We start from the raw sequence: 13,957 nt of genomic DNA on the forward strand, positions 1-13,957 counted from the left end.
CTCTGGCTCCAAGCGCGGGGGGAACCAAGGACTCGGAGCCCAGCTACCCACCAGCACTACAGCCGCCTCCCTCGAAATTAGATCATCTTACGCTGATTAAGAGAGTTCAAGGCTGGCATCGCTTGACAGAGTCAGGTCTGCGTAAACAAGCGGAGGGCATTTTTAATAACCCGTCGCAAAGCCGGGCTGCCGGGATCCGGGGTGGGGGGCTGGGGCGCAGCCGAAAGCACCCCCCGGGAGTCATTCACGGCCGGCGCTGACCACGGCCTCGGCGGAGGAGGTCCGGGTTCAGCCCCAGAGAGGATCCCTCATCTGCGGTGGTATTTCGCCGGGGTTTTTCCCCGCTCCGATGACTGCCCCCGCCCCGCGGCTCTTTGCCCTTATCGCCCGGGGGTGGGGGTGGGAAGGGGGAGGCTCTCCGTGGGCATCCCGGCGCAGGTGACAGGAGGCAAGTCGAGGGGCAGACCGCAGCCCGGGCCGTCAGCACGGCCGCGCCCGGCGGGGCCCTGACCCAGATAACTCCCGGGGCACTGCCCGCTCAACGAATTACGCCGCCGCCCCCCCGGCCCGAGCCCGAAGACGTCCCCTCATCGCTAGCCCCCTCCACAAGATGTCCGCTGCTGCCGCCGCGGCGGCGGCCGGGCCCCTCCGCCCCACCGCCGGCGGGAGCGCACCCACGGCCCCGGCCGCGCCGCGTCGGGCCCGCCCCAGCCTGCCCGGGGCCGGGGAAGTGGAGGGGGGGGGGGGGTCGGGCCGCTCCCCGCATCCCGCCCCTGCCGCCGCTGCCTGCTCTTGAATTACCTGTTTTGATGACCCGCGTAGCCTTTTTTTTTCCCCTCCTCTCTGCAATGAAAATCCGTGGCCGGTCACTCGCTCCCCCCTCCCTCGCCTCGCCTCGCCTCGCCGCTGCTCTCCCTCCTCCTCCTCCTCCTTCTCTTCCTTCTCCTCCTCCTCCTCCTCCTCCTCCTCAGCGGGAGCCGGTGTCAGTCAGTCACATCAGCTGCCCGGGCAGGCAGGGAGAGAAATGCCCGGCAGCTTCCGGGAGTGCCAAATAAAGACAAGTCCAGAACGAGAGAGAGACGGTGGCAGAGATGGAGAAAGAAAGCAAAAAGTGGGTGGAGTGTGAAAATGGAGAGAGGGAGAGGGAGAGGTGTCTCTCGGCGGCGGTGCGGCGGCTGGGAGCCTGAGAGGAAATGGCAGTGGTGGAGCATCACGGAGGAGCAGGGGAGAGCGCGGGCACCCGGCGTTGGGGCACCCGGGTTTGGGGCACCCAGGGTTGGGGAACCCACGGCCACAGGCATGGCGGCCGCGCTTGCCCGTCGGGCACAGCTCAGGTGAGCGGGAAGCGAGCACCCCACGCCACGCAGGCCTGGCCCACGCTGGGAAAGGAGAGCGGGGCCATGGTGGAAACCGGCAGACCCCTCACATGGCAGGGGAAGCTGAGGGCAGCCTCAGGTACGCCAAGATAGTTCGTTGTCTGCCCCGCGCCGGACTAAACCGTACTAGCCCGAGCACTGCTACAGCTGGGCCCACAGTGGGGTTATTGCCTTCTTTCGGTACGGCCACAAAACCAGGACTTCTCCCAGTAGGCAAACCCTCGTGCCTAGGCCTCGTTTGTCAGGCTCTGTGGGCTTCAGGCTAGTCCATACCCCTGGACAAATGGGAGCACGTCTTGCAATTACGCGGTGCTCATCACCACGTGGTCCCAAGGGGTGTCTGATCATCCACCTGAAATCTGCTTCACCTCCAAGTATCAAATGAGCTGGCTTTCTGCACAGAAGTCTTGGGAGAAGAGCATGAATTCACAGCATTTAAAGGAACCGTTTGCTCTTGAATGGAAAAATAATTCATTAGTCAGTGATAATAAAAAAGACCACATATATTTTTCAAGTCGACCGTGTGGTTGTGCGAAAATCAGTAGTGCTTTTCCCTATCAAATATAGGTTATTTTAGAAGACTTTGTGTTTCGTTTCTGGTGGTTTGACAACAACACTATAAAATACGGAACACAAGAATTTGTTTTAATTGTGCAGCAGTTAAATAGGGGATGAGGAAGGTCATATTTTATCAAGGATGCCATAGTTAACAGCAGCTCATACACCTCACATGCCTAAAGACAGCATTAAGCAAAAGCAAGCTGACTGCAAGGATCAGTCTGGGATCCAACTCACTAGTGCGGACTAATTGCCATCGGAAATTGCAAAAATCAGTGCCGCAGCTTCCTGTACGCAGTGAAAAGAACTACTTCTTGGCATGTGTAAACAGCCAGATGAAATCAAAGGAACAGCACAGGTTTTAAACCAGAGGGTCTTGCCACACCTTCCAAAAGGGAAAAAGGTAGTATGGAATTGAAGACATGGTTGTAAAAATGCACAGAACACAGAAACTACTTAAGAGAAGCAAGAAACAAGCCCAGAAGATCTCTTTCTGGAAAGAAAACACAAAAGGATTAAGAAACTGTGAAACTACTGCATTTACATTCAAGCTCAAGGTCTGTATTCCATACAACTCAGAGAGAAAAAAAAAATCCCAACACCTGTGCAGTGTCAGTGTGATAAGTGGAAAGTTTAGGATGATAAGTGCAATTGAATTTCTATAGAATATCAGTTTAATTTGAGAAAAATGTAATGTAGTTAAGTTGTGAAATATTGTATGAGCTCTAACTGTAAGAGCAGAAGTCAAGCATTCCACGTCATCCTTTTACATCACAGGGATGTGGAAAAGGGAAAAACCACTAGGCATTTCCTTTCCATGGGAAGTCTTCTGAGGCTACCAAACTGGCAGATGCCCTACAGATCTAAGACAAGTTCCCTATAACACGTCTTCACTCCTGACTGCTAGTGCTTTCTACACAAAACAAACAAGTTCTCTTTTTCTCTTCCCCAGAACAATGTTGGCAAACTTAAAAAGCTAAGACTAAAGTAAAAGGAAAAACAAGAAATAGTAAATTTAGTAAGAAAGGAAAAAAAGGAGATTCAGTAATTGTAAAGTGACCTCATAGTATAGAGGAAACCCAGTGGCAAGCAAAGATGAAAGATGTAACACCTGAAAACATTAGAGAAGAGAGTCTTGCCATTTCTGTATAAATAAAGATGCTCTTAGAACTTTTTAGCTATTAACTCAGGCCAGGCAACAGTGCCCTAAAGAGAAGAAAGGAATGAGAGATGTGCAAATTTTGGATTTTGCAAAATATTTTATGTGCAAAAATATTGACTAGATGACATGCTATTGTTTCATCCCATCAAGGAAAAAGAAGGCTTGGACAGCAATAAAAATTATGTTTTGAAAATACTTGGCATTGGGATCAAGTGAAACACTGAGAAAGGAGTGACTGGAAGATCAGACTTCGGGGCTGTGTACTTAGGACATGTTGCCCTCAGTCTAACAATGCATTAATATATTGGCTTAGATTTATTGAGGCCAGAAACTGCAACATTAAAAGTTAAAGTTTTTTATTTGTGTACTTTTTTTAGTGGAGACAGGGTCACCAACTTCAGGATCAAAACATTCAAAAATCCCTCACAATTCTAATTTATGCTATAGTCCTCCTGAAATAATGAGGACCGCTTCTTATGCAAGAAGTGCAGTAATAGCCCTCTTGCGGGAAGTTACCCAATTAAAATATAGTAGCTCATGGAGCATAGTGTATGGCATTTAATATAACTTTATGATTTTTTTTTTTTCATTTTACAATCTATGCCAAGGCTGGCATGTTTTATTCCCTTTTACGGAAGAATGTATTTCTGAAGTCATGCAGGGATCCCAAAGTACACGTCAGAGGCTGTAGAGATAGGCTATCAAAATCTCTGTAGAATGACAGCATTGTAACCTACTTAGAAGAAAATACTCTGGTGCATCTTTTATTTGCATACACGTTTTTTACAGAAGAAAACTGTTGAAAATGTTAATGCTTACCTTCCCAGTATTTGTTGAAAATGGACTTTCAATGTATTTGATTGTAGAATTTCCCTATTGATGTAAGTTGCATCTAAATGATTCATAGATGAGTTTGGAGAAAACCACAAACTTTTTTGCTCATTTCCTTGATTTCATGAAGTCTGTCCTTGCTGGGACAATACAGAAAATACTAATATGAATTAAAATTGCACAAGCACTTACTGATGTGAAAATAAATTGGAATATCATGTGAAAATCTTGGTAGTGTGACTTGCTAGATCTGCTTAAATAATATTGGAGTGCATTCAGGATATGTCAAGATGCCTTTTGCTTACCAAATCTGCTGTTTAGTCTACAGAACTTGAAAAACAGCGTATAGCTAATTAACTAAACGGATCTGTGAAGAGCACTTTGTGAGTATCTTGTACAGATCAAGTGTCAAAACACGCAGGAAAAAAAGGGAAGATTCTGCCAAAGAAGTGGACTATTTCTCCTCTTTCAAACTAGTGTGAAATAAGGCTGAATGTGTCATCATTCAATCTGATCACCTGTAAAATAAGATTAAGGCAGATTCAAATTACATTTGGTTTCACAGATGTCACTCTACTGCTTTTTTATCTCTTCTCTATATTCTCTTTTATGCAGTAAGCTCTGGGGGTGTGGACTCTCATTTCATAATTGTACATTAATTAGTTGTATGCTTCTCTTTAGGCATGGCAACATAAAAAGTTAAATAATAAGCACGTGCTTATCATTAAGTATGTGAGTAATGGCATCCCTGTGTGGCAGAGCACTTAGGCATTCCAGTTGTCTTTAAGCAGCTTGGCGCATAGAGATGGAATTACTCACTTATTTATAATTCAGTATATGTTTAAGGACATTGCTGAATCCAAGGGGAAAATGTCCTGATCTCACAAATACTAATCTTTGTGACTACTTGTACTAATGGTAGTGTTGTGGTTTAATTCAGTTCTGTGGAGCTGTTCTTCTGGGAATGCTACTCAGTGAATATTGTAGGCTTGGGCCTCAGTTCTGCCAAGTATTTACATTGCCCTATCTATTTATTATCATGAGATACAGGCTGTATTTTTGCTAAAAATCCTCTTTAAAGATACAGTACTGGGTTTTGATATGGATTTCAAGTGAAGTTTCATGTTTTTCATTTAATTACGGGCAGAAATTTGCAAGGAACTTTTAGTGAGGACAATTTAACTGCAAGAGGAAGGAAAGCAGAATTTTCAAGTGTAAGCATGGTGTTATCATGTCATCTTGATCTACTCTTTTGCTATGTATGAAACCTATGGAAGCAGTAGTCAAAAGGAATGACGAAGTCTTACTCATTGGTCAACATTAGTTTTCCTGTTTTAGAATTGTTAGCATTTCTCTTTGAACTTCTTAGTTCTGTTTTCATCTTTTTTTCAATCTAGGCTGCAGGGGATCCTTTAAGAGACTGGCAGTGTCCTCTAGTTATGCATCGGTACCACTAAACAAAAAGTGAGGTACTGCTTTCAGCTTAGTAGTTGAATATACAGTTCTTCTTTCACAGAGTTTCAGGACAGCTTTACTGTGATGCTGGGCCACTGTTCCAGCCCCAGATGTGAGCTGTGAAGCATCTTAGTAGGATAATTGCAGCTGGCTAAATGTCTGTGCTCTTGACCTTGTCTTTGTCAGTAGTTTGTAATCCAGCCGTGTCTGAGGAAAATGCAAGCGTACCCAAATATTGCCAAAAGTAAAAAACTACTAAAATTGTTTTGTGTATTCTGACAGTTATATATTTAGTGTTGTTCCAAGCACTTAACTAGACCGTGCCGTTATTCAGACAGTGGTTCATAAGTAGCATAACCCCAATTGCAGTCATTGCAGGCCAAGTAAGTCAAAGAAACCCCCTTAGACACAGAATTCCTCTGTTCTTTCACAACACTTAATTAGCTACTGGGTGACATTTGCTACCCCCTTCTGCCAATACTGTACCTGGCTGGTTTTGTCCATCTGCAAGCTCCTTTGTGCTGGATGGGTGAGGGGAGAGCAAGATAAGCACTCAGTCCCTGTTAGATCAGTTCACTCAGGCAGAAAATAAAGACCTTTACCTCGCCATATTCACAATGCTTGGGCTCAACCTGTAAGGACCCATTTAGCTGTTGACAGATATCTTCTGTAAATACACTTACTACCCTAATATAGAATAGAGGGGGAAAGACTACGAGTTTTGAATATAAGTCTTTGAAATCTTTTACTTAGCTCTTGAAAGATACTGAGGTGATTTATGCTTTTCCAATACAGAACTGGAATGCCAGGGGCAACAGCGACGTCAATTTTCTTCTGCTCCTTCAACCCCTCCCTCAACCGAGGACTTGAAGATTGAAGATATCTCAGTTTTATATCCTCCTGCAAAATGAGACTGCTGGCAAGGATCCCTAGGTACAGTACATTACTTATATTAATATGCAGTTTTGTCAGCCTAAATTATTATTTTACAGTGACTACCTAGATTAGGTACAAGGAGCTGATCAGGCACAGCAGCTCAGAGCCTAGCACAGTCATTTACTCTGCCTTTCATATTCTCTGTGGCAAATGGAGTGGCATCTTTTTATTTCACAGTATTCTGAGAGGTTTTTAAGACCAGCCCCTTTTTCTGAAATCTGTCCTTCTCAATACATGTTTTTCCTGTACAGCTGTGGCAGAAGAATTTCCTCTGTTGAGTAAAGAAAGGTTTGTTCTTTTATAAGAACTTTGTAAGTATAAAGCTAAAAAAGGTTTTAGGGTAAATCAAGCCAAGTACTGGAATGGAATAGAATTAGAATAGAATAGAATAGACTATTTCAGTTGGAAGGGACCTACAATGATCATCTAGTCCAAGTAGCCAGATTATCTTCCTGTCTTCCTATTTTTTTTTCCAAAAAGGGGAGGATGAGCAAAGAAAAGGAACAAAACATATTTAAATTTAATGCCTAAAATGGATTAGAAGGAACTATAAATATTTCACACTGATGGGGTGAAATCCTGGTTCCCCTCAAGTCAATGAGTGTTTTGTCACTGACTAACAGGGTCAGCACTTCACCCTACATTTCTGGATTAATGTTTCACTTGAATAAATGTAGGCCAATGATTTAGGTATCAGAAATAATCTTTTTGTTTCAAAACCAGTCATTTATTTCGTTCTTATTTTCTTGCTTTCCTGTATTTACACAGGCTCTGTACATACTGCATTGTATTTCTAAAAGCTATCATTTTCTATAGAAAATAATATTGTTTGCTCTCCTGAATAATTCATCACGGAGTTCTCTTTTAATCCCCCATCAAATGTGCCATTCTTGTATCTTCATAAAGGAAAAGAAAGGAAAACAACACTCTAAGGCTGATTTATGAATTAGACCATGAACATTAAAAATATATAAAGCCTTGGTATAAATAAGAACTTCAGTTTAGATTCTGGTTCAGTTATATCAGTATCTCTGAAACAAAACTGTTGGTTGTATACAGATTTCCACTAATTTAACTGACTTGTCACAGATTATGAAAAAAAGGAGCATAAGAGAGAAATATGATGAAGATTTGATGTTTAGCCTTGAGCAGCTAACATGGCTGACAATATATGTAGGATTTGAAGGAAAACAGAAATGCTTAGAATACAATATAAATTCAATAGTAAATATAATGCAATTTATAATATTTGTGAAACAAGCAAATAGTTGTTAAAAGAGTTTTTAATTGAAGTTCCTGTATATCCTATTAGATTAAAATAGAAATAGTTTAGATGCAAAGGAAAGAACCCAGAAGCACCTTCATAGAGAATCTGTGGCCCACAAGCATTTGTAAGGTCTTTCATTAGATTACTGTTACACATTAGATGTACACGTCAGATTAGCGAGAGACCTTTCAGCATCCCAGTGATGTTCAGCTCCATCTTGTCCCTCTAATCTGTAGGAGGTCATCTGCCTCTAGTGCCCAGCTGGGATATCTCCAAATCTTTGTTGTAAGCAGCTCCAACTCATTTTCCCAGTATAAGATAGACTCAGGCATTGCAGCTGGTATAAAATGTTGTTTCAATGCTGTGCATCTTGTGGTTTTTACAAAACATTAAATGGTAATAACCAAAACAGTTGTGTATCACCATGAAGAATGTATTTACAAAGTCAAACCAGTATTAAAGGGACACATATATGCCACAGCATATAAAAAGTTGTTGCATGTATCTAAGCTGACCAATCCTGAAATGTCAGCCTCTTCCAGCTACCAGCTTCATTCAGCCTGTAATAATCAGCCAAACCTGTTTTGCTTACCTGTGGTTGGTCGCCTCAGCATGGTTGAGTGGTTTGTCTATGGCTTCTGTGACCTCCTGTGTATGTACCTTAGTGATAAGCAAAGTTAGGGGCTACATTGGGGGAACTTGGGTTGCATTTCATCAGCAGCAAGGAATGAATTATTGGGAGTACTTTTGTATAATACTTAATAAAAGGAAAATAAAACATGTTAGAGGAACGATGGAGTGAAATCTTTTGGGGAAACGAAAGAGAAGATGGTACCCACACTAAAATTTTTGGAACCATAGGCTGATCTACATCATCAGTTGTGGTGAGCAACACATATAATCCCTCTCTTCCTGAGTCATCCATCAGTATTTATAATGGTTCACCAGTGTTAATGTGATAATGTTTAAGAAGTTGAAATACTTCTGAAGTGTAGCTTTCCCAGGAATCCTCATGGTATTCATAGCAGATCTTCCTTAAATCCTTTCTTTAGTGTTACTGCACAAATTTGGTAGAGAACCTCATGTGCTCCACATATGGGAGTTTTTCCAGGTTGATTTGTTCATTGGTTGTCCTGATTTTTGTGTGATACAGGTCCCCAGCCAAAAGGCTGTGAGTCTTGTGTGGCCATTTACTGTTCATTAATAAAAGCAGAACAGAAGGGACTATGATTTGTTTGCTTTTACTAGTTATTTTGATATTTGTTATTACCTTTTTCCACTCTCCTGTTGTCATTTTTGATGTCAGTTCTAGAACATTAATCACAACCTTTTTAATGTCTTCATTTTTCTGAAATGCAAATATTCATATTCAGGAGTACAACCAAAACCTGGATTCAAAGTTACCATGTCACATTTCTGACTGTTGGCTGGATGCCAGCAAATAACAAGCATTAGAACAATTAGTTTCACATATAAGTACGCATATATATTCATGTTTCCTAATACCGACCAGGAAGAGGATGATGACCAAAGGCTCAGATCCTCAGAGGTGTTTAGGTCCCTTACAAAAATGCATTTCAGTACAGACACTAAATAGACAATGGGCAGTGCCAATATGCATCTGTATGTGTCCTGGGGCTGTTTTTAGGAATTGGAAGTTCATACAGGAGCCTTTCTGAGCAAAACACCTGCTGATTATAGTCCAGTTTCGTTTGAGGGAGAGCCTCAGGTTTAAAGGCCTGTTTGTTCCAGGATGATTGAAGTCAGCACAAGTTTAGCCGTTGATTTGAAAAGAGCAGGTGGCAATCCTTAGGGGTCCACTCCCATTCCAGCTGAAGTCAACTAAGTCACTACATTTATTTAATAGGAGATAGCTGTAATTTAGCAAATAATTAGCAAAAATGTCAGCAAAGATGTCCTTAAACCTTTGTGCAGCTGAATCAGCTCACCTTTGAAGAAAGCTTGTCTCCTTCAGATGTTGGACTATTGAGAGGAACAGCAGTAGCAGCTGCTATGTGGGTGTGTGTGTGCCTTGCCCAGCAACCTCATTCACTGACTGTGGATTTCACCCCCCACGCTCCACCTGCACAGGGCATGATTACTCAGTTTCTATACCGCAGGGGTAGATTCAGCCTGGTGTTAATACTTGGTTAGAAAACAGTCGCAGTCTCTCTTTTTCAAAATCTTTGGATGCTAGGAATGCTCTTCCAGTTCCCCTTATGCAGTATTCATAAACTTCAGAATAGCTGGAAATGTGTGACTGCATGCAGAGTTATAAGCACAAATGAACCAGTATTATATTAGGACTGGTTTGTTGTGTATATGTATATACAGATATGAGTGATCTATTTTGTATGAAGAATTGCAGTACTAATAGTCAACAGTAGTTACTTTTCTTTGTCATTATACACATTGAATTGGAGAGTGTGCTGTTAAAATACCTGATCAAGAACACAGAAATATCCCTTTTTCTCTCTTACTATTTTTCTTTGCTAATACTTTTTTAGTTTGTAACTTTATTTGAAGAAAATAACCACATTAGCTTTTAATTTTCTTTTATTTGCATGATATATAGAATATATAAAATATAATGTATAATCATTATATAAAGTATAATAAATAAATAATGTGTAATATATATTATACATATGGTATATACCATAAGGTATATAATATATATAAATATCTATCAGAGAATCACAGAATTGTTCACGTTGGAAGAGACCTCTTGAGATCATCTAGCTCACCTGCCCCTAAATTTTTTTTTTCCAAAATTATTTTTCATTTTAGCAAGGGGGTCCATTCATGCAATTTATTCTGCCTTATTTAAACCACTTATATGATGTATCCTAAAAAAATGAAATCAAAGATAAATATATAAATTATACAAAGCATATAAAATAAATGCACTTTTTAGGAAACTTTAAATAATTTCATCCAAAAGAATGATCACAAAGTTCAGCAGTGTAAGCAGCTATTGCTCCTTTGGAATGAATAATAATATTATTATTTATAGCATCTACAACTCTATATCTCTGTTATTCTATGATTCTTTAAAATAATGGTTGTAATTATGGGGTTTTTACCTCTTTAGAAACTGGTTTGTTCATTCCATATGTGAGCCACACCCTGAAAAACTGAAAGGCTTTGCACACCTAATTTAAGATTTAACCTGGTATCAGCGTTAAACCTGTTTCAGTCTGTCATTCTCTTGGTTAAAATGCTGTGGAACTCAAGGGTTTCTATTTGCTTGTTAGCAAATCAATTTATTATAATCTGCCATGTCTTAGAACATGATTCCTGCAGACTGAGGTGGGTAGTGCACTTTTCTTCCACTAGAAATAATTGGGAAAAAAAATTCACTGACTATTTTTTTTCAAGTGCATTGAATGTAACAAAAAGACCCAGCTTGATAGCAGTGTAAGCTAAACTCTCATAATTGTGTTCAGAGCAGACAACAGACAATCAGACCTCCTCTCATAAACCCAGAAACCTTCAGCCTTTCACCTCTGTGCAGCTGGTTTTATGTGCTCTCACTGAGGTTTTCAGCAATGGTCACAGTTGCTGATCACCAAGAACTGCACTGATATCACTCCTGATTGCTCCTAGACTTCTGAAAAGGTTTTGTGGGAATTAAAAAAAAATGACTTATTAATTAATGTTGCTTGGGGCTATCATGATGCTACGGTCTAGAAGATCCCTAGCTTTAGAGCTGCAGAATCCCTGGGAAGTTCAGGAACCTGACTCTGTGGTGACCTTTTCTGAAAAAAAGGTCAGCATGCCACAGATAGACTTGCCAAGTCAACTGCTTTTCCCTGTAGACTAAAGCTTTGTGGTCTTATCCACAGATCTGTTAGGAAACTTGGCCAAGCTACTGCTTTTTGTTGTTTCAGGCACAATTCGTGTGTTGAATGGAGTTTCATACTAAGTGAGAGTGATTTCAGTACAATGGAAGTAAACTTAGCATTGAAAGTGCTTAAAATTCATCCTGTGGCTCCCTCTACATTATCTCCAAATTTTTACGGTTTTAATGCAGATTTCCTAGATCCATTCATAGGATTTGGTTCTGTACAAATCTCACTCTCCCATTTTCATGCTTGTTCTTCTTTCGTTCTCTCAAAGTTGAGGGGGGTATCATATTTTCCTCTATTTTCCTTTATCTCTGTTCATTTGCATCTTAGATTAGCGTACCTGTTTAGGGCAAGAACTGTGTCTTCAGGTAGTATTAATCAGCTAATATGTCTTTGGAGACAATTATGTGAATTTTTCTGTTAATATTTTAGAAGTAGACTCTTACTTGTAACAGGTATTTTTACCTATTACATGTTTCAGGTCAGATTCTCAGTTCTTCTAGGTCTCCAGACCTGTACAGAAAGCTGCAGAGATCTGCTGATTTGTACCTACTGCACGTCTGACCCAGTGTTCATGCAGTTATTTCAGTGAAATATAATCTGAAACTAGGAATGTGTATGCTGCTAATGATTTAAAACTTTACTTATGTGACTACTGTAGCAAAAATACATGCCAGTTGACAGAGGCTTCTATATTGAATATTGTCAGGTCATTGTCCAGTCATGCCCGCACAGACTTCCGAATAGACCTAGAATTCAGATGCTGGACACAGATATGTCATTGGAAAGGAGGAGCTCTGAGGTTGCACTGACAGGGATCAGTGAATCATGGACTGATCCGAGTCAAAGATGTTACTCTCCTAATTTTTTATTAACCTCAGAAGCCTCAATCAAGGTATTTACAGCAGAGTAAAGTATGAATATATCAAATTCCTATGTGAGTCACAGACCAAATGCTGTGGATCAAAAGCTCAGTAGCTGAACTTTGCACTGGGTTTTATAACAATAACTTGCACTTGAGAGTCCCAGTGATACCTGTCACTGCTGCAGGTTGTGTGTTCAGATAGCTCTGCAGTGTTGCAGCTTAGCACAAATGCATTCACCTAGAATTTGTTACATGACACAAGGAATAACCTGTCATCAAACCTGCATATCGGTAACTATATATGTAGTGAATAAAGATAGATTGTTCTCGTCCATGGCAAAAAAGCAGGGGGATATATGTCAGTTGACTGTTTATTTGTTTTATGATTCAGTTGGCTCAACTGACTCAAACAAAGTTTTATGATACAACTGGCTCTTCAGTTGTTTTATGATACTTTTCCTATCAAGTTCCATCTGTTTCAGAAGGGTGGCAGATCTGAATTTGTGGGACTCCTGTCCTTTGGTATTATCAGAAGGACATAGTGAGATATTTTGAGTCCGGCAGTACCACTGGCTATTTTGGCTGGTGTTGTGCAGGATGATGTGGGATTGGCCATTACCAGCTCCATGCATGTGTCGTAGCAGCAAACATTTGGTTGTCTCTATGGGTTTTATTTACTGACAGTACACCTGTGGTGCTGTCCAAAAAAGAGGAGGGATACTAGTGGTGATGCATAACATAATGCTCAAATTTATACAATTGCTGTTCCAGTAATGAGGGAATGTTGGATTTTATAGCATGATCCCTGATCAGCTGTGAAATTCTGGTGCAGCTTTATGAAGAACTGAAACTTTCTAGCAATCATTTTACTTATATGGCACAACGTCTTACACTTTTTCACAACTTGTTAAATAACCCATCTTTCAAAAATTATGGATTTGCTATGACTACTCATTCATAAATAGCCTGCTACTTTCTTTTGTCTGAAGAGAAGTCATTTAACAGACATTCTGCATTGATCCACTGTCTTGGCCAGGTGAAAATGTCCACTAAAACCACAATAATTCCAGCTCAAATATTTTGAAAGAACTTGTATAATCCGCTTCTCTCTTTTTAATGTGAAAAAAATGTCTGCATTTTTCTAGCAGGTTTTTTTTTCAAAGAACAGCCACAACAGAATGTCACAAGACAAACTCAGTGAAAGTTACCCAAGAATAAAACCTGGCTCACTGATACTGAGTGTATTTGAAACTCTCCTCCTGCACACAGTCATCTGAGGTGTTTGCATTTGCAGCTTTGCACTACCACACCTGTGTTAGTTACCTGGCAAGCGCATCTTTGACATTCCACGCGTTGTCTGTCTCTCAATACACACACAGATGCATGCACGTATATTCACACTGCAGTGGGCAAAACCGATCAAACAGAACTGATACATTGTGCAATGAAACACAGTAAAAATGTTGAGGAAAAGGCTATGTAGAAAAGACTTTTAGCCAACTGTGTTCATCTACAGGTGTGTAAGTGAAAACAGGCAACTTTGTCTCAACACTAAAAGAACTTATTGATTGAAAGAAGATAACCAATATGCAAAAAATGTGTTGTATGCATAAAATGAATGTGTTACATATGTGTTTGGTATTCCATAGCATATGT

The 13,957-nt window shown here is 40.7% G+C and overlaps 1 protein-coding gene and 1 long non-coding RNA gene across 5 annotated transcripts in view; one reads left to right on the forward strand and one right to left on the reverse strand.

Annotated features, from left to right (window-relative positions):
* Positions 1–1,110, reverse strand: part of CAP2 (cyclase associated actin cytoskeleton regulatory protein 2) — a 68,033-nt gene extending 66,923 nt beyond the window's left edge. The window contains exons 1-2 of one of the 2 annotated variants that reach the window (XM_069809135.1): positions 802–1,110; positions 1–137 (exon numbers count right to left, since the gene is read on the reverse strand). The gene's annotated coding sequence lies outside the window, so the exon portion shown is untranslated. The remainder of the gene's footprint in view (positions 138–801) is intronic. The other variant, XM_069809134.1, reaches the window with a different exon arrangement.
* The window catches only part of LOC138690328 (uncharacterized), a 27,605-nt gene continuing 13,784 nt past the window's right edge, over positions 137–13,957 (forward strand). For all 3 annotated transcript variants that reach the window (XR_011329163.1, XR_011329164.1, XR_011329165.1), the window contains exons 1-2: positions 137–320; positions 6,178–6,315. This is a non-coding gene — a long non-coding RNA (uncharacterized lncRNA). The remainder of the gene's footprint in view (positions 321–6,177; positions 6,316–13,957) is intronic.

Source organism: Haliaeetus albicilla, chromosome 21, assembly GCF_947461875.1.
Source record: "Haliaeetus albicilla chromosome 21, bHalAlb1.1, whole genome shotgun sequence".
Classification (NCBI taxonomy): Eukaryota; Metazoa; Chordata; class Aves; order Accipitriformes; family Accipitridae; genus Haliaeetus; species Haliaeetus albicilla.